The 19337-nt window shown below is 45.2% G+C and overlaps 1 protein-coding gene across 3 annotated transcripts in view; it reads left to right on the top strand.

The window, feature by feature from the left end:
* Window positions 1–19337, top strand: part of LOC108414519 (spectrin beta chain, non-erythrocytic 1-like) — a 147861-nt gene that overhangs the window by 7658 nt on the left and 120866 nt on the right. The window contains exon 1 of one of the 3 annotated variants that reach the window (XM_037532860.1): window positions 7846–7941. The exons of the other annotated variants lie outside the window; for them this stretch is intronic. The gene's annotated coding sequence lies outside the window, so the exon portion shown is untranslated. Of the gene's footprint in view, window positions 1–7845; window positions 7942–19337 lie in introns of those variants that run through there. 3 annotated transcript variants of the gene reach the window in all.

Below are 19337 nucleotides of genomic sequence, written 5' to 3'. Positions count from 1 at the left end.
GAGAGCAGTGGAGGAGAGGGGGTCCGAGCAGAGAGCAGTGGAGGAGAGGGGGTCCGAGCAGAGAGCACTGGAGGAGAGGGGGTCCGAGCAGAGAGCAGTGGAGGGGAGGGGGTCCGAGCAGTGGAGGGGAGGGGGTCCGAGCAGAGAGCAGTGGAGGAGAGGGGGTCCGAGCAGAGAGCACTGGAGGAGAGGGGGTCCGAGCAGAGAGCAGTGGAGGGGAGGGGGTCCGGTGCTGTAAGCAGAACAGTGCGACAGAAAGTACCTCTGCTGCCCTGTGGCCCCCGTCACACTAAATATAGAGCACTCCGTTGTAATTCAGCTTCTCTTTGCTAAGCTCTCTTTCTTTCTCCTTCCGTTTGTCACTCTTTAATTTCTTTCTCTCATACAGATTAATTGATCTTGAAGTACATGAAGTACTCAGATTAGACTGAGTGACAGGAAAGCTGCATACCTGCTAATTTCATGCTTTGTTCTCCACACAACTGACCGTTATTCTCGAGTATGTCTGCCTGGCTTCCGGGCAGCGTGCGGCTCATGATTGAAGAAGCATAGTGGGAATTTGCTTGTCCACCATCGATCTTTCTTCCCCTCCGTCAGCAGAGCTGTTCTTAATGTACCCCAAGAGATCGTGCTGTGGCGAGCGCTCATCAGCGCAAACGTGTGCGCACGTATAATTAAACTGGCATTGTTGACCAATCGACCAAGTCCTGATACAGCAGCTTCTGCAACGCGGCCTCATATCTGGCCTCTCTCGCTTAAACATGTTTTCAGCAGTGCGTTTGGACCTGCCTGAGGGGGAGAGATGGGGAGGGGGGGTATTAAGGGGCTTTGCTCTGCCCATAAATACAGTGCCTCCCCAGTGCATGCTGGGAAGACTGTGTGGGTCACGGCAAAAGGGCTTGGGAGTATGTCCTTGAGCACATGTAACGGCCAAATACAGAGTCCATGTAGCCAGTTTATTTCACTGCAGAGGAGTAGTTTGGCAAAAACATCATATTTACCAGCTTTTCCATGTACCACAGATGCAGTGGTTCAGCCAAGACATGTTTGGAGGGCAGATTTTGCTTTATTTAGTTTAGAACTGGACCTACGAAGCTAACATTGCTGAGAAGGAACACTTAAACTGAGTAGTTACCCAATAGCACAAAACACATCTCGCCGAAACTTCTTAAACTGCGTTCAGCTCTTCTCTACTATTGCGCAGAGCTGTTGATGTGTTTAGAGCACCGTACTGGCCTGTTCACACCACGCATTGGCACGGTTTGTGTCCAGATCGGATCTGGATGAATCTTTAGCCGTATTTCATTTACTCTCTTTGTTAAACTGCGGTGCCAGTTTGACCAGATGAGACACCGTTTCTGTTTTACTTCAGTTTAAGTTCTCCCCTGTTGCGGTACAAGTGGTGGTTGGTGGCTGTAGACTGGGGTTCAATCCCCCACCTGGGCAAACACCTTACCCTATACCAATTAGAGTCCTTGGGCAAGACTCCTAACGCCGCCTTGGCCTCCTTGTGTAACATGATCAGATTGTAAGTGGCTCTGGAGAAGAGCGTCATCCGAATGCCGTAAATGAATTAAATGAAAACGCGTGTTGATGCAATGTGTAATCGGCCTGTGTGATGGATGAGGGACAGGAGGTTGCGTGAACGTTGGCGACGCAAAGCTGAGTGGAATTTAACTTCAATCAAATAAGGCGCAAAGCGATGTGGCGCTTACCAATAGGAATGGAGCGCTGAGCAGCGTAGTACGCACTGTATCTCCTCTATCTCTGCCACCTGCGACATGATGGGCTCCGTTTTGGGGTCCTAGATATTGTTCCTATGAGACTGAATAATGGAGGCGGTAGACGGTAAACACGAAGACCAAAGGCTGTTCTCCTCACTGACTGACTGCACAGACACCGGGTTTAAATACAAACGAGCACATAAACGGTCGCGCCAGGATCCTTATCTATCTCTAACGGGAACATCTGATTTGTGCTTGGCATCGGTGAAACCATGGCAACCAATGGTCAGTTCAAATTCAGAAACGCCCACAGGCGATGAGCCATCAGGGATCTGGGTCGCTGCCGGTGTGAACACAGGGTGTGAACACAGGGTGAGCCGTGAACACGAACAGAACATCACCGGTATGTGCGGTCATTTCAGTACCGCACAGCAAAGGACTGATCTTGAAGGTTCACCTGCACAAATGCTGGTTCTAGATCAGCTGTCCTTCTGAAGTGGGTTGTGAATAGACCCTGTTGCCTAAAGTGTTTTTCACTGTGGTTCGACAAGTCTGCGCGACCTAAATGAAGACCTGGGCGTGGTCTGAGCTGCTTTCGGTGATGTACGGGGTGAGTCCAAAGTCACAGGACAGGTTTTATTTTATTTAATTTTTTATTTTATTATTGCCTTTTATCTTTGGGGTCGTCTCAAACAAGTTGTGTATGCTGAGAAAGTCCACAACAAACACCAGCTTCATCACCGCATCGTGGAGTCTTGTGACAGCATAAAAAATAAATAAATAAAATAAAACGGTGTCCTGTGACTTTTGACTCACCCTGTATTTAGAGAACCTGGGCTGTTTGGGTGAATATGGAGTTCTTGTTAGTGATGTTAAGCTGTCTGAAAGAAGCTTTGGTGATGTTTAAGTAGCGTAATCATATGTAGGTAGTCTGACCAGAGGAGGACGGGTCCCCCCTGGTGAGCCTGGTTCCTCCTAAGGGTTCTTCCTCAGCTCTGAGGGAGGTTCTCCTGGCCACTGTTGCCCCCTGGCTTGCTCACCGGGGGGCTTTACATCCCTGTTAAAACTCTTTACTGGAATTCTGTGAAGCTGCTTTGTGACGACATCCGTTGTAAAAAAAAAAAGCTACAAATAAATTTGATCTGATCTGATTTAAATGTAAACGGATTGGGCTGTTTGGGTGACTGTTGAGGTCTTGTTAGTAATGTTTGCCTTCAGTTCTCAGTGTTAAGCTAATGAAGCTTGACCTCAGCTGACTGGCTGTATCTGGGGTCAGTGGAAAATTCTGTGAATTTGATGAACCAGTCCTGTAAACGGTGTTATTGTGTCATCTGTAGTGCGGTGCAGTAATCACAGACCGTCCTCTCGGTGAGCTGTGGGTCATCTTTTTCAGTCCAGGAACACTGTGAGGTTCTCTGAGTAAATAATTGTTCTCCAGTCCTTCCAATTCAGGGAACATCAGAACAGCCTTTCAACCCAGCAGGATTCGGGGGTCCACTTCTAAGCGCGCTGCGACGGAAAAACAAAGGAGGGCAATTCCCTTATTACACGCCTCTGTGACGTGACCGCAGAGCCAAATGAGGGTCAGCAGTACGTGCAGTTTTGAATAGGAGTAGGCGACATTATCCATACTATACTCAGAAAGAAGTGTGTAAGCTATCATCATCATAATAATAATAAATATTGTGATATTGGCCATTCCTAGTTTTAAATGTGTTCTTGTTGGTCTGTATTAGGCAGCTACTCAAGCATATGCTTAAATATTAGAGGTACACTGGTCGTTTATGTTGTTGGCCGACTCCGATTGGTGTATGATGTTTATATTCTGGCTACTCGGACAGGCAGTGATACACTGTATGGCCAAAAGTATATAGACATCTCCTATTATTGAGTTGAAGTGTTTCAGCCACACCCATGACTAACAGGTGTATAAAATCAAGCAGATAGTCTCGCAGTCCTCACAGACACTGAGAGTAGAATGGGTCATACTGACCGAGCTCATTCACTTTAAATGCCGCTCTGTTATTAACACAAATCCTGCTAGATCTGCCCCAGACAACAGTAAGTGCTATAATTGTGAAAGGGAAGCGTCTAGAAACAGCAGCAGCTTAGGTATGAAGCGATAGACCACACAAACTCAGTTCAGTTTATGCCAGGCCTTCTCGTCCAGCGGCTTGACCCCAGAAATGCTCTTTTGACTGAATGGACACAAACTCCCACAGAAGCTTCCGAGAAGCGTGGGGGCTGTTATAGCCGCAAAAGGGGGGGAAACTGCAAATTAATGCCCATGGCTTTTAAATAGGTCATCCAGCAAACTCCTATAGGTGTGATGGTCAGGTGTCCACATGCGTTTGACCATATATTACATGTTTGATGGTAACGTGAGGCTTATTTGTCAGTGAGGTTAGCATCTTCGCTCTGTGGTAAAGCCTTTGCATACTTTTCCTCAGCGGTTCTTTAGTGAAGGAAATGGTTCTAATTAGAACCCGGAGTTCTATGTAAAACCATTTGTATGGTTCTATGTAAAACCTTCTTGAAAATGGTTCTGTATAGCACCGGAAAGGGTTCTCCCGTTGTTACAAGCTTGACATCGTAACTGTGTAAGAACAGTTTTTTGTGAGGAACCGTTCAAACATGCAAATAGTTCAATATAGAACGGTTGGTTGGTTGGTGTAGTGGGTAACACCTCTGCCTTCTACACTGTAGACTGGGGTTCAATCCCCACCTGGGTAACCACCCTACACTATACCAATAAGAGTCCTTGGGCAAGACTCCTAACACCACCTTGGCCTTCCTATGTAAAATGATCAAACTGTAAGTGGCTCTGGAGAAGAGCGTCAGCCAAATGCCGTAAATGTAGAAATGTTTCTACGCAGACGCCTTGAGGAACCATCTTTTTGAAGTGTGTAGCTTCTATAGACTCCTTTAGATTACCAGCTTTACGGCGGACCTGGATTCTTTTCTTGCCTTGAATGGTGAACGTTTCTCATAACGTCTACATTTGGCCAAAATGGTTCTCGGAAGTCCATCTCTTATGGGCAACGGCAGACCAGACCATCTGTTTGCAGCTGGGATTTGGAGCAGGAATATCACAGCTCTCGCAGATGATACCAATAAACGGAAAAATGTGGTTTCTGGCAGACGGACGTCTCTCCATGTGACTCCGAGGTCAACAGCCGCTTGATCAGATTCTCCACTTTGTTTTAAATCTTTTAAATTCTTCATTAAATTTACAAACGCTGAGCACAGTCCCACTTCAAACACGTGCAAAAAGGTTCTTTATGGGTTCTTTAGTACAGAAAATGGTTCTATATAGCACCATGAACGCTCTGAGATTAAAGGGTTCTGCATCCTGTAAGGGTTCTTCAGATTGATGGAGAACGTGTTGCAGAACTGTAACAATAGCAGAAAATGTTTTGGTGCTATACAGAACCCTTTTCTAGAAGGTTCTGTATAGAGCACTATATAGCACGTTCTCCATCTTTTTTAGTTTTCGTTCGTTCTGTTCGTTCGTAGGTTCTGTGTAGGACCATGTTCTTGGCCCTTGAGGAACCGTCTTTCTGTAAGAGTGTGGGCTGGAGCAGAGTTATGTTTCGTACTCGTTGCTGCAGAAATGTCTGAAATGGCCCGTGCAGAGTCCGTTTCCTCTCCTCTGGTTCAGATCAGCTGGATAAAGCAGCCCAGCTGTTCGTGTTGACTCGTCTGGGACTGATGCCAGTGGACGAAGCGGTCACTCTCAACACATGGGCTGCTTCACAAAATCCCCACTTTGTTCCTGGAGGAGGGGCAGTGGATCAGCCGCTAATTCGGACCAGTCCGTGAGAGTAGCCTGCCAGGCGTGAAGTGGTGGCGACGAATGCCAACGACAGCCGAGCGACTGTAGTGGAGCGGGGAGTGGCCTGTTGAGAGGCTGAGGTGTGGCGAGTACAGCGTACGGCTCTTAACAGGGTCTCGGCATTGGTTTTATTTATATATTTGTTAGATAACCAGCATTAATATCCGTTATACAGGGAGGTTCACTGGAAAGAGGCCCTGAATATTCTGTAATAACTCTCTCCGATGAATCAACGTGCAGTGAGCTCCTCAGGGTATGGAGCTTCCCACAAGCCCCTGTGTTTAACCTCAGCTTGCAGCTTCCGAGTGCAGACCCCCCCGTTCCCCTTCATGTGTCGGACAGAAAACGGAGATCATTTCCAGCATCGCTTGTAATGCGATTGATTACACACTTGTCAAGGTGTGTTGGTTCAGATGCTTCGTCCCTACAGCAGAATATTCGGGGCCTCTTTCGAGTGGATCTCCCTGTAGAATGCCCAAAACAGAGGTCAGGATCATGTGGCCCCTCTTTTACTGCCCTGTTGTGGCTGCGCAGCTGAACTGATCTGCAACGAGAAACTGCCAAACCCTAAAAAGTCACAACGTTTCTCTTTCGCCTGCTTCTGGGTCAGATTTTCATGTTCCACCTTAAATGGTGCAGCAGTTACGTTCTGATGCCTCAGGCTTCATTTAAGGTGGAACGGGAAATGCGAGAACAGGCTGCTGTGAGGAGTCGGATCTGTCGTGAAACATTCGACTCGGCGCTCCAGATGAATACAGATGATCCCGACTCTTAGTTCCTGATTCAGTTCTTTCACTGTCCTCATCCACCTTAGTGAACCTGCTTTAGTACAGCGCACCCAGGGGATAAACCACACATCCAGAAGGCTGTTGAGCAGCTAATGGGCATTTTATTTAGTTCTCTTCTGATTTCTGAGCTCCTAGTCTGAAATTTAGCCATCAGCAGGCACCCGATTCACTGACGTGACTGATGAGCACAGCGATACCAGACAAGCATTTACATTTACGGCATTTGGCTGACGCTCTTCTCCAGAGCGACTTACAACTTGATCATTTTACACAGGGGGGGCCAAGGCGGTGTTGGGAGTCTTGCCCAAGGACTCTTATTGGTATAGTGTAGGGTGGTTACCCAGGTGGGGATTGAACCCCAGTCTACAGTGTAGAAGGCAGAGGTGTTACCCACTACACTAACCAACCACCAGCAGAGCAGCAGAAATCAGTGTTTGTGATATTTTATTTAAAAACATTTCATTTCTGTACTTCTGCTTCGTCCAGTAAGCAGAAATTTTTCTTTCAACTTTGCACATATAACGGTACTTTTTTTACTACTGTTTTTAGTGTATTTCTACTTATTAGGGTAGAACTTAGGGGTTTTGGCCGTATTGAGAGGAGCTTTGGTTTTTTTATATATATATAATGAATACATGATTTCATCGTTCAGGGAGAAAGTCAGTCTGTAGCGCTGGTTGCACTGTTTTCCTCAAATACGCTCAGCTTTCAGTCGTTCGGCACTATTTTCTCTCGGCCGGTGAGCAGGTGAACGGTATTGTGGGATGGCCTTCGCTGAGCAGGACTCATGCGATGCTGCCTTCAGACTTGGTCAAAATAAGGCGCCTTAGAACGCAGCTGCCTCACGCTGCCTTCCGCATGGGGCAGCCTTCATCTCGGGAGCGCTGCCTTAAATTGCTGCCTACTTGCACAGCTGCGATCGGAGCGCCACCAGTATGTGACGGATAACGATTATCGTGAAATCTGACAGCTCTATTAGGATTCCGGTTCCAAAGCAGGTGAGCTTGGTTCGGCTTTGATGTGTCGGCTGTCTGATTTAGTTACCCCTGAGACTAATCTGGGTTCTGGAATCCCTCCGTGGGTTGTTTGTCTGCCCTTTTCTCTGTCCTTATCCCCCCTCGCTGCAGCTGTTTGGCTCCGCACTGCCCATGAATGTTACTGTGACTTTGCCCTCAGGACTGGCTGCTGCGTCTGATCATATCACTGAGGGTACGAATTCGGCACTGAGCTCAGAAAGCTGCTTCCCACCTTCACACTGCGGCCCACCGCACCTCCTCCTGCTCTCCCTCCTTCCCTCTTCCACTCGTTCCTCCAGGAGAGCGTGTAGGAGGGAGAGGAGAGGAGAGAACGCATGCGTGTGGACCAGGGAGCATGAAAGAAAGCGTGAAAGGGAGCGAGAGTGTAGTGAGCGGTACGGATGCGGAGGGCTGTGGGACGCTCTGGCAGCTGTGTAGTGATATTGCGTAAGCGCAGGAAATCGGGGGGGAGAGGAGAGATCCAGGCACAGGGAAGGAAAGAGTGCACATGGGAGAGAACAGAGAGAATCGCAGCGTCGGGATTTCACTCTTCTGCTCGATACTCGATCCTGCTGGAGGTGGGTGATGAGGTGATACGCCGTCGTGTTGATAAATGGTGTCGCAGTGCGCTTTCCTGAGAGAATCCTCGTTTTAGAGCCCTTAGTGGCTGCGTGTGTCACTGAGACAGTGTCAGGCCAGTTATAGGCCCCATTAGCACCTGGTCACTCCATGTGTCCAGTATCTGGATTGTATCCTGATTAGATTTCAGCCACAGGCATTTACTCTGTAGTCAAATGTGTCTCCAGTTAGTTGGATGGAAATCCAATTGCTGTGTAGGAGGGAATATGCAAATCAGCGTGTTACGCGGCAACCATTTACCAACTGTTCAGCCTGTTCTGCGGTTTCAGTTGAGCTGGGAGGGGTTGAGATTGTGCTGGGAGGAGTTTATGTTGTGCCGGGGGGGGGGGGGGGGGGGGGGGGGGGGGGGGGGGGGGGGGGGATGGTTGGTTATAGTGGGAGGGGTTTAGGTTGTGCTGGGAGGAGTTTAGGTTGTGCTGGCAAGTTTTGTTTGTGCTGGGAGGGGTTTAGGTTGTGCTGGGAGGGGTTTAGGTTGTGCTGGCAAGTTTTGTTTGTGCTGGGAGGGGTTTAGGTTGTGCTGGCAAGTTTTGTTTGTAGTGGGAGGGGTGTTGGATGTTTAATGCTAAGGGATAAAGAGAGGTCAAGGAATGGTCATGTAAAATGAATTATGTTAGTTTTGGTACATGCAACCACACAAATGGCACAACTGGACGTCAGATGCAAGAAGTATGTAGGACAGTGGTCACCAACCCTGGTCCTGGTCTTCCAGCCATAAAGTAGAGGGTTGGTGACCACTGATGTAGGACATGGGCCCTTTTTAAAGTATTGTGATGTATTTTTGCGCACTTTCCTGCATCACTGGTCATTGCTTGTTATGTTGAGGCCATGTATGGACGGCTCTGTCCGGCGGGCTGAACTGGACTCGGCCCGGGTGGCCGTGTGATTTACTCACTGGCTCGAGTGACAGCGTTTTACACTTGTGTAAATACGCACCACATTTGGACCCTTCACTTAACATTTGGACGACTGGATATCAAAACTGTTTAGTTTGGGAAGACGCCGCACTCTGAGGCCTGAGAGGCTGCGAGGCACTTGTTATGAAGCCTTATTGCCGATTAGAGAACCATGAGGCTATTAATACTTCACCAGCTAATGCTAGCACACATAACAGTGTGTGAATCTTGCCAGGCAGCAGTTGGCACGTTCCTATTCTACACAGTATGAAGCTGCTTGTTCCTGCAGACGTTCTACATCAGCAGTGCTGGCAGTTCTAGTAAAGTAAGTGTTTTTTTGGCTACTTCTGCTGGTTGGCACTGAAGGTTTTTAAGAACTGTAGCGACAGCCTGTTTCAGGTGGGGTCCAGTCAGTTTTCACACTCCAGTAATAAACTGAAGATTTGTGATGCGTAAGGCTGGGCAATGTGACAGTTTATACTGTAGTCTGATCATTTATGTCACAGCACAGGGCAATATTATTTTTGAACATATCCTGAACTTCTGAACTTCTAGACACTGACCACCTCAACGTTTCATTACAAGGAGAGCAAAATTAGCCCCTTTGAACTGGATTCAGAGGCAAATGTTGAATAAAAGTCCCTATATTCGCGGTTTTGGGTAGTATTTTTTTAAAATGTAGCACTAATGTCTCTTTGAATTTCCCTACTGTGGGACTAATAAAGGATTATCTTATCTTTTTGTCTGCATTCCAACTAATAAGATGTTGGAGAAAATAAATATTTTCATATTGAGTATTATGAAGATTTTTTTGAAGTAACGGATTATTCCATTTTTCATATCGTCCACCTCTATGATATGGAAATCGGCCTCTTTCCGTTATACATTCTCTTCTGTAGAAACCAGTGAGATGTCTGGAGTCTTCACGCCGCCGGAAAGGGTTGCCAGATTTCAGCCCAGTCAGAAGCTGATAAGTGATAAAGTGTTGGCTTTTTATATTTTTTGTGTGCTTTTAAAATACTTGATGAAAGTATGTAAGTAAAGCATAAATGTTATAGATTAAAGTCTGTAAGTGCTGAAAAAAGTAATGTAACTTAATGTAGATTGTTTATTGTTGTTGTTGTTGTTGTTGTTTTTTTTTTTTTTTCATGGGAACTAATTATAATGGAGAACTAGCCGGTTTATCCCAAAGCCCTCCGTGATGCAGTCGAGCTTTGCCCATATATATATATATATATATATATATATATATAATATCTCACTGCTGTTGGAACATAACTTCGTATCTCCGTTTTTGTTGTTTTTCAGGTTTTGACATGAATAGAAAGTATCTGTGGTCATATATATTGTGTGTAAATTTCATGATGAATGGACCAACAGAAATGATCTAAAGTGATTTGAATAGACGTTCGGTTCCATTGACTTACATTAGCAGTAGAGTAGGTTTTTACCTTCTCCTGTAAAGTTAGAGGTTTTGATCCGACAACAGTGATATAATGTGTATGCACGTATGTATATATGGTAAATGTTTGTACGGCATCATGTCCTGCAGCCTCATCGGTTTGACAGAATTCAGGAGTTTCTGTCAGTGTTCTCTAACTACATTACCCAGCATGCATTACCCAAACACATCATACAACCATTGGGAATCCTTGTGGTGGTTGATCCCGAGTTCTAGCTTAGCCTCTGATCTACAGAGTAATAATTACAACCTTGCTAGTATCAGCGTAGCCTTCACCTCGGCCACCGAACGTCAAGAACGCTGATTTTTTTAACCCTTTCTGCCAGAGAAAGAAGCCAAACAGGTGAGGAATCCAGACAGCCAGGCTGCCAAGTTGGGTCGTTTCTGTCGCTTCAGTAATTCATTCATGACTTCAAGACCGTTATGCCAGTTACTGCCATAAGATATTTGACGTTCCAGCAGAGTCAGGCCTTCCTTCTTAATTATTCAGCATAAAAAAACCCGTCAAAGCGGCCCGCCCCCTGAAATCCACCCCCGAAGTGGTTGTAGCTTTTAGAAGTTCCTCCATACATCATCACAGGCGGGGATTGTTTCTCTTTAAGCCACAAAATCAGGCTCTCGTGACTCCCACAGCACTGATGTATGAAGGGTGCACGCATGTTTACAGGGGGTCAGAATGCGCTTTTATCAGTTATTCCTGACCGCGCTGATTAGTCCTTACTCACCAGGCCCACTCAGCAGCGAGGCCGGTATGATCAACATTCTCCTGATCAGGCAGACCTTTAACAGGGCACCATGTTATAAGCCCAGTACTATTTCAGGCACTACAACAATGTTAACGAGGGAGACGCACGACGTCTTCTGTCTGCAGTGGAGCTCGTCCAGCCCGTCAGCCGCAGTCAGGCCTGAGCAGACATCTGTCCTCAGCAGGTTACCTTACACTGCTGTGTCATTGAAAGGATGCTGAAGTGATACTATTGCAGATTCTCACTCTCTCTGTCTATCCTCAAGGTGTTGAGGCCACTCCTCTGCCTCCCGCTCCCTCTGCGTTCTCAGATCTCTTACGGAGAACCGCAGCCTTCTTCTGGAATGCTTATGATCGAGACTGAGGTTCTCTAAACAGTGACCTGCTTTCAGTCTCTCCCTAGTTCATCTGGACTGGAGTCCAGTCTTTTCTTGGCTTTTGTATTCCCACTTCAGTGGGAGACTGTTACCAGGGATGGGAAGTGAGCTGCTAAGCCACAGGCTGGCTTTGAATGGTGAAGCTGTCATGCTGCTCACTGTTGTTTTCAAGCTGCATGTAGTGTCATGTCCATGTAACCATTAACCAAATCGAACACCGGCCCAAGCCGAAAACACTACGCTCAATTTTTCCACTAGTTTGGAAGATTTGTATCTAGTAAGGATGAAAGGTTTTGGCTAATTTTTTTAACCGTTAAGCGATGGTCATTTGTTGGAGATGTTTGACCAAGCCGATATTTGTTTTCCTCACATCACACTTTCCATACATCACACTTTCTGTCAGAGGGGGGCAGTATCACAAAAATATCGTCACTGCCCAAAGAAAACCAGGCATCTCCATTTTTGTCCATTTTTATTTTTCTACATCATTTCAACACTCCAGCCATCCTTCACGTCGTCTGAGAAGCTTATGAGAAATGGACCAATGGAAATGCTGTAAAGTCACTTGGAATAAAATCTGTTTACTTTGAATTATGTTGAAACTTAAGTGTTTTTGCCTCCTCCTGTAAAGTTACCATTTTTTACCGCTTTGATCAGCGACGAGATCATATTGTGACTTTTCAAAAAAAATGAACGATACATTATGCCTCGATATTTATTTAAGACGTGTGATCAGTCAGAACAGAGAAAAAAGAGCCAGTAGTGCTACATTATACAAAAATATGCAGTCAAAAACTGAATTTTTTAATCAGTGTTTGTCGCTAAATCCAGTTAAACAGGACTAATTTTGCTCTGCTTATGATGAAACGTGCAGTTGGTCAGAGTTAACACACTGACGATACGCATGATACGGTCAGAAGAGCATGTTGTGTTTAAGATCGTTGCTACGTCAGAGTAACAAGCTCCGCCCACTCGCCGCTCAGCCGGCAGTTCGTTCTCCAGCCCCTTACACTAAATTCCCAAATTGTCGTCTCCACTGAGCAGCTTTTCAGTCGGCAGCTGTGACAGAAGAACAGCTGAACAACCTGGAATCAGCCAGAAATGAACCCAACACCATTCGCCAGACGTGTCTGATCTTCAGAGTCGGACCAAATCAGACTGAGCCGTAAAACTGAGCCAATATCAGGTTCAGCTCAGTTTGGTCAGTTTGTCCAGATCAGTATTAATGTTGTTTTGTTCCAGCCGGTCTGTAAAGCTTCTTACAGCCCGTTTAGTTTGGCGAATGGTGTTGGGTTCATTTCTGGCTGATTCCAGGTTGTCCAGCTGTTCTTCTGTCTCAGCTGCCGACTGAAAAGCTGCTCAGTGGAGACGACAGTTTGGGAATTTAGCGTCGTCTCGTCTTCAGAGTCGGACCAAACCGGCTGTCGGTCAGATGTGGTCTTAACAGCGTCCGTTTTCTGTTTGTGGCAAAGTCAGAAGTAAAAACGTTCAAATGGCTCGAGCGTCTCCTACAGCTGTCAGAGTCGTTGCTTAGCAACGGCGTCTCAGTGGAGTGATGGTGTTTGTGAAAAACCTGTGATGTGGTGAAATAACAGCGCAGTTAGAACGCAGCTCAACCAATCAGCTCGCATGGGCGGGGCTAACTCTTGTGTAATGTAATCATTTATCACGTTAAAGATATGTACGGTCATCTTGCCCAGCTCTAGCGAAAGACAGCAGCTGCCCTTCTGTCTGTGTTTTCGTTTGCGGGTGTTTGTGTTTGTTGGTACATCGTCGTAGTTGTGCTGCTGTCGTCCAGAAAAGCACCACTTAAAGCTGTGCACTTCATTTTTAGTAGACCTATCTAGCAGAAGCAGTTGCTCCCTCAGGTATTCCTCAGTGTAGCTCGATTTGGATGATAAACCCACCTATTCAGATAGAAGCGCTTATTGGAAGCGGAATAAAATGAAATAAACTCATTGTTTGCTGTTTATTTGTGGTTAGCAGTTAATCGGTTAACCATTTACTTTCCTAGTAGCTTGTTTTTTTTTCATGTATTGTATGTAAAAAAGAAGGGGAGGAGTTCTGCGAAGGTTCTTTAGTAAGGGCAATATGGAACCATGACAACTCGGAGAACACTTTGAATATTCTCTGTTGTGGAAACCTGCTGTTTTTTTTTTTTTTTATAGAACCTTTTAAAAATGGTTCTATATAGCAGTAAAAAGGGCTCCTCTGTAGTTTTGCTTAGTGTAATGTGCTATTTAGCCTGTATTTGTATTATTATAGCTCTGCCTCGTATCTCGTTTTTCAGTTTTTGAGATAATTTGAAACTGCCTGTTCTTCTCTACATGGTGCGTAAATTTCATGATGAATGGACTAAAAGAAATGGCCCAAAACGACTTGGAAAGACGTCCGGTTCCATTGATTTACATTAAAAGCCTGTTTTTTCCTTCTCCTGTGAAGTTACCATGTTGGAGGTATGGCGTTTTCTTCTGAAAGCAGCGAAATGCTGTTTTATGCCAAAAGAGGAGAGATGGATAATCTAAAATAGAGCGGGCTAACATGAACTAATGTTCCAAAACAGGGAGCTTTTCAAATGATGTCTTATCACTTAGATGAGGCAGTGCGCTGTCTGCGGTGCTTGGGCCCACGGGGACTCGAGCCTGACGCACGCAGTAAGGTAACTAGTTCCCAGCAAACCAGTAACATATTTTCATTTGTATGTCCATGACGTGTTGATGAAATGATCTTGTTTGATTTGATCACGTGGTACCTTTAATGCTGCTTTTTGATTGGCTGTTTGACGAGACCACCGGTGCAGCTCAAGTTGTAGGAGGTTTCCATGAAGCGTCACTCGTGAAATGTATTGAGGTCTGTGTTTTAAGTACCAGCAAAAGCTCCGGTTCAGGTGGACTGGTGGACTGTAGATCGTTCCTGACCACTGTTTAGGTTTTGCTAGACTCATCTCTAATGTGGAGAACCTGCCGTCTGAAGATGCTTCTGCCATTGCTCTGGAATAGTACTTAGTGGTCAAACAATGCAGATTCATTAGAGGTCATTGAATCGTTGAATAGCTGGAGTTTACTTCGTTATCTCCTGCATTCTCGACCACGTCAGTAAACATGCTTGAATGGCACACTTGTGTGACTCCCTGGTCAACATTTGCCCTTTTTTCCCTGCCCACAAGATGGTGCTCCTGCTGCCTCACCCACACAGGTTTGCTTTTTCTCTTCCCTGGTTTGTGAAATGCCCCTACAGGCAGGCGTCACAGACTTACTGGGCAGTCATTTCCACAGATTTGACCACTAATGCATATTAAACTGCATTTTAGCTCTGAGATGAATTTATATTTATTCGTTTTAAAACCAGACTGACCTCAAATCACATGGAGGCACCTGTTGTCTCTACCAGCTCACTGGACATGTTTGATTTGAGCTTTTAAAGTGCTTAAGTATAAAATCTGGCCTATTATTGATGTGTACAGATACAGACTGCATAGAAATGCTGCACACACTGCAAAAAATGATATCTCAGCAAGTGAAATGACCTCAAATCAGGTCAATATATCTCATATTTCCCATTCTGAGACTGTTGTAGGCTTAATATAAGATGTTTTAGTGATTTTAATATAAAGTAAGATGATTTTATTAAGGCGAGTTATCTCAGGGGCAGAGTATTTAGCTTGTTGTAAGGGAGATGCTGGAAACGAGACAGATTTTCTGATTATGCAGTGAGATTACTTGACTTAATCACTTCAAACGAGTGGCAGGAAGTTAAATAACCTTATATCAAGCTTACAGCATCCTAAAATGAGAATTATTAGAAATATCAACTACACTTGGTGTAATTTCACTTGTTAAGATATCTTTTTACCATGCAGACATTGGATATGTTCGCTATTAGTCTGTCTCAGGCACCTGGAGTTCCTCAAGGATGTCTGGTTACCTGAGATAATACGGCTGTGACTGTCTAGAAAAATCGGATTCACACAGTTTTTAGTCCGAATGTTGTCACTCAGACGTGTTTTGATGTCTGAAGTTTTCTCCTTTGGTTTTGAACTAGAGCTTTGATGCAATGGTATCTATTATATAACAGAAACCTTTGGTAGGGCTGGGCAACATTGCAGTATATATATATTAATCGTGATAAAACATCGTGTACATCATCACAAGCTGACTTTCGTTCAGGTATAATCATAAATAGAGAGAAATTTGTCCAGTTTAACTGGATTTGGTGCCAAATATTGAATAAAAATAATTGTGTTCAAACTTTTTTGATAGTTTTTTTTTTTAATGTAGCACCGCTGGTTTGCTTTTCTCTGTTCCAACTGATCAGATGTCTGAAAAAGTAATGACATATTGTGTGTCACGAAAATATCGCCCACCTCTAAACTGTGGTGCTAACACAGACTTGGTTGATGAACCTCGCCGCTCCAGTGCAGAACTAAAGAAGCCCACTTCTGACACCAACTTATCTTGACTGTCTCCCCTTTTAAAGGATGAATTTGAGTTTTATTTGATTGTGTCACTTAAAAAGATTCAGTTTCAGCTGATTTCCAAGCAAGCCATACAAGATTCAGTGTTCAATAAGATTCAGTGTTTTATTGCCATACTAACCAATGTAGTTGCCCCACATGTTCACCCATGAGTTATAGTATAAGCTTGATTGATCAGGCGTGGCCGATAGCAGTGGACCCTGGGTGTAATCCTGTTATGACCAGCGAGTTGTGCGTTGAGTAGCCAAACAAATATGAAGTCCCTGCCCAGTTCACCACCACTCACTGTCTGAGATTGATTACAACAAGTAAATGTCACAAGCAGGACTGATTGTCCTAATATTCCACAGTCCACTGTCAGTGGGATTATAACAAAGTGGAAGCGATTGGGAACGACAGCAACTCAGCCACGAAGTGGTCGGCCACGTAAAATGACAGAGCGGTCAGCGGATGCTGAGGGGCATAGTGCGCAGAGGTCACCGACTTTCTGCAGAGTCAATCACTACAGACCTCCAAACTTCATGTGGCCTTCAGATCAGCTCAAGAACAGCGTAGAGAGCTTCATGGAATGGGTTTCCATGGCCGAGCAGCTGCATCCAAGCCTTACATCACCAAGCCCAATGCAAAGCGTGGAATGCAGTGGTGTAAAGCGCCGCCACTGGACTCTAGAGCAGTGGAGACGTGTTCACTGGAGTGACCAATCACGCTTCTCCATCTGGAAATCTGATGGACGAGTCTGGGTTTGGCGGTTGCCAGGAGACGGTACTTGTCTGACTGGTTCTTTTAGTCTTTAAAGTGGAAAATCTCACTGATGTAAGTACTGCAGCACCACTGCAGGAACGGCATTTTGGTCTTTATTTGGTCAGTTGGTGTTCCTGATTGATGGGCTTTTCTCCTGCTATTGAGTTTTGCGCTTCCAGGTGAAATGCGATTGGAACGGAGACGTGTGTGGTTTGGAAATGCTTTAGATCTTTTGGCTCCAAAGAAAGCGAAATGAGCTGCGCGGCTTTCTGCCGGTTATCCTGGCCAAATGAAACACAGAGCTGTCAGTGCGCTAAGTAAGGATGTTTATTCAGGTCTGGGAATGTTTGAAATGTTAACTGGGCCTTTCGTAACATTTACAACACTCGCTAATTGTTTGCATTTCTTGGCATCAGGATCCAAGTGCCACAATCATCCAACCGCCCAGTGATGCAAGCGTTTGTACCAAACCTGATTATTAACATGCTGACCGTTCCCGTTAGTCCGGTACAGGTAGTGCAAGTCCAGGCCACATTAAAGCCTTTCTGTTCTTTTGCCCTTTTCTCGAGGACATGACCGTGTAAGCTGGTTAACGAATGCAGAAGTGACCATAGAACCCTTGCAGTAGCGCTTTCCCTACCTGTACACCATGATATCAGCTGGATGATATAATATCGCAATACTTAGACGCTTTTATGATGCACGATGTGTCACCATTTTAGGTTTTATTCACTTCAGATTAGACAAAAAGCTGCCACATTTAAAAATCACTATCAAAAATCATGAATCTGATTATTTGTTTTCCACATTTCATGCACTATGATGCACTACATCAGATTAAACAGGGCTACGTATGCCCTGTAATCAAACATGCAGCTGGGAAGTGTTTCTTAAGTCCTGATATTCCTACTGCGCTCAGAAAACCATACTGTGGAGTGATTTATCAGGATGGTGATAAATATGGTCATATTTCCCCAGCTCTGCCATACTGTATGGACATTATATCCATGTTAATGACGATGAAATAGCAGCTCTCTTTCTGGAAAGTGCTCAGTTTTTTGTTATTTTGATCCTCATCAGATCCTCGTGACCTGAAAGTTAACCGCATTGCACATTGTTAACTGGGTGCCTCCGATTATTTGGAAGGAGCAACGTGCCTAAATATTAAATATAATATCTTTCCTGTCTGATTAAGTTTTCTGTGTAAGGTTCTCTAGTGTGGCGTTAAGAGAAGAAAACAGTCAGAAAAGCTGTCGGGTTTTTAAAGCATTCCTTCAGCGCACAGGAAACCAAGATGGGTCAGCTTTATTAATGCCAAATTAAATACAATCTGATATGGATAACTTCAGAAAGCTTTTTATCAAAGAGTTTTATCAATAACGTCCAGCATTAACTTACACTGATTGGCCTTTTTATTAGGTACACCTGCTGTAGAGGTGCACTTTGTAAGTTTACAGTTACTGACTGTGGCCCATCTGTTGCTCTGCAACGTGTTGACTCCCTCTACCTTGTCCATCAGTGAAAAGGGACCACCTCAGGATCTCCGCTGATCAGAAATGATACGGGTGGTGGACCTTTCCCAGGACAGCAGTGATGCTGATATAGTAGTGGCTTGTCAGTGATGCAAGGCTAATTCAGTGTGTGCCACTGGGGGAGGAGGTAAAGCGAGTGCCCTGCTGAGCTGAAGGCAGGAAGGACAGCTGTATTCACGGTTGATGTTCCTGATTAAACTGAGTATAGCTGTACCTAATAAACTGGCAGGGCTGGATATCATGCGTGCGAGGTTTTATTCTCAGAGCGTGAGCATTTGTTGAACATTTGCTAAACAGTCGTTCTCAGTATTTCTCATGTTGAAGCTGTTGGTATCCATGGCGATCTGCAGTGTGGGCTTAAGAACCAGAACTCTTCAGCTCTGCTCTGGTGGGCTGTGTGAGAGAGAGAAAGCAGTGAGTGAGCTTGAGGACAGTCAAATCACAAAACAGCACACACATTCAGCAGTGGTCTTTCCAAATGCGCTATGTTTCCAAAAGTATTCACTCCCCCGTCCAAATCACTGAATAGCGGTGTTCCAATCACTTCCATGACCACAGTGTGGTGTGGGGGTGTGTTTCAGGAGTTGGGCTCGGCCCCTTAGTTCCAGTGAAAGGAACTCTTAAAGCTTCAGCTCCAAGAGATTCTGGACAATTTCACGCTCCCAACTTTGTGGGAACAGTTTGGGGACGGCCCCTTCCTGCTCCAACATGACTGCACACCAGTGCACAAAGCAGGTCCATAAAGACGTGGATGAGCCAGTTTGGTGTGGAAGAACTTGACTGGCCTGCACAGAGTCCTGACCTCAACCCCACAGAACACCTTTGGGATGAATCAGAGCGGAGACTGTGAGCCAGGCCTTCTCGTCCAACATCAGTGTCTGACCTCACAAATGTGCTTCTGGAAGAACGGCCATAAATTCCCATAAACACTCCTACCCTTGTGGAAAGCCTTCCCAGAAGAGCTGAAGCTGTTATAGCTGCAAAGGGTGAGCCGACATCATATTAAACCCTATGGATTAAGAATGGGACGTCACTTGAGTTCATATGCGTGTGAAGCCAGACGGCCGAATACTTTTGGGAATATAGTGTATTAACACTGTTATACTGGCAC

This window comes from Pygocentrus nattereri, chromosome 22, assembly GCF_015220715.1.
Source record: "Pygocentrus nattereri isolate fPygNat1 chromosome 22, fPygNat1.pri, whole genome shotgun sequence".
NCBI lineage: Eukaryota > Metazoa > Chordata > Actinopteri > Characiformes > Serrasalmidae > Pygocentrus > Pygocentrus nattereri.
Note: the sequence above shows the minus strand (reverse complement) of the source record. Positions and strands in the feature narration are given on the sequence as shown.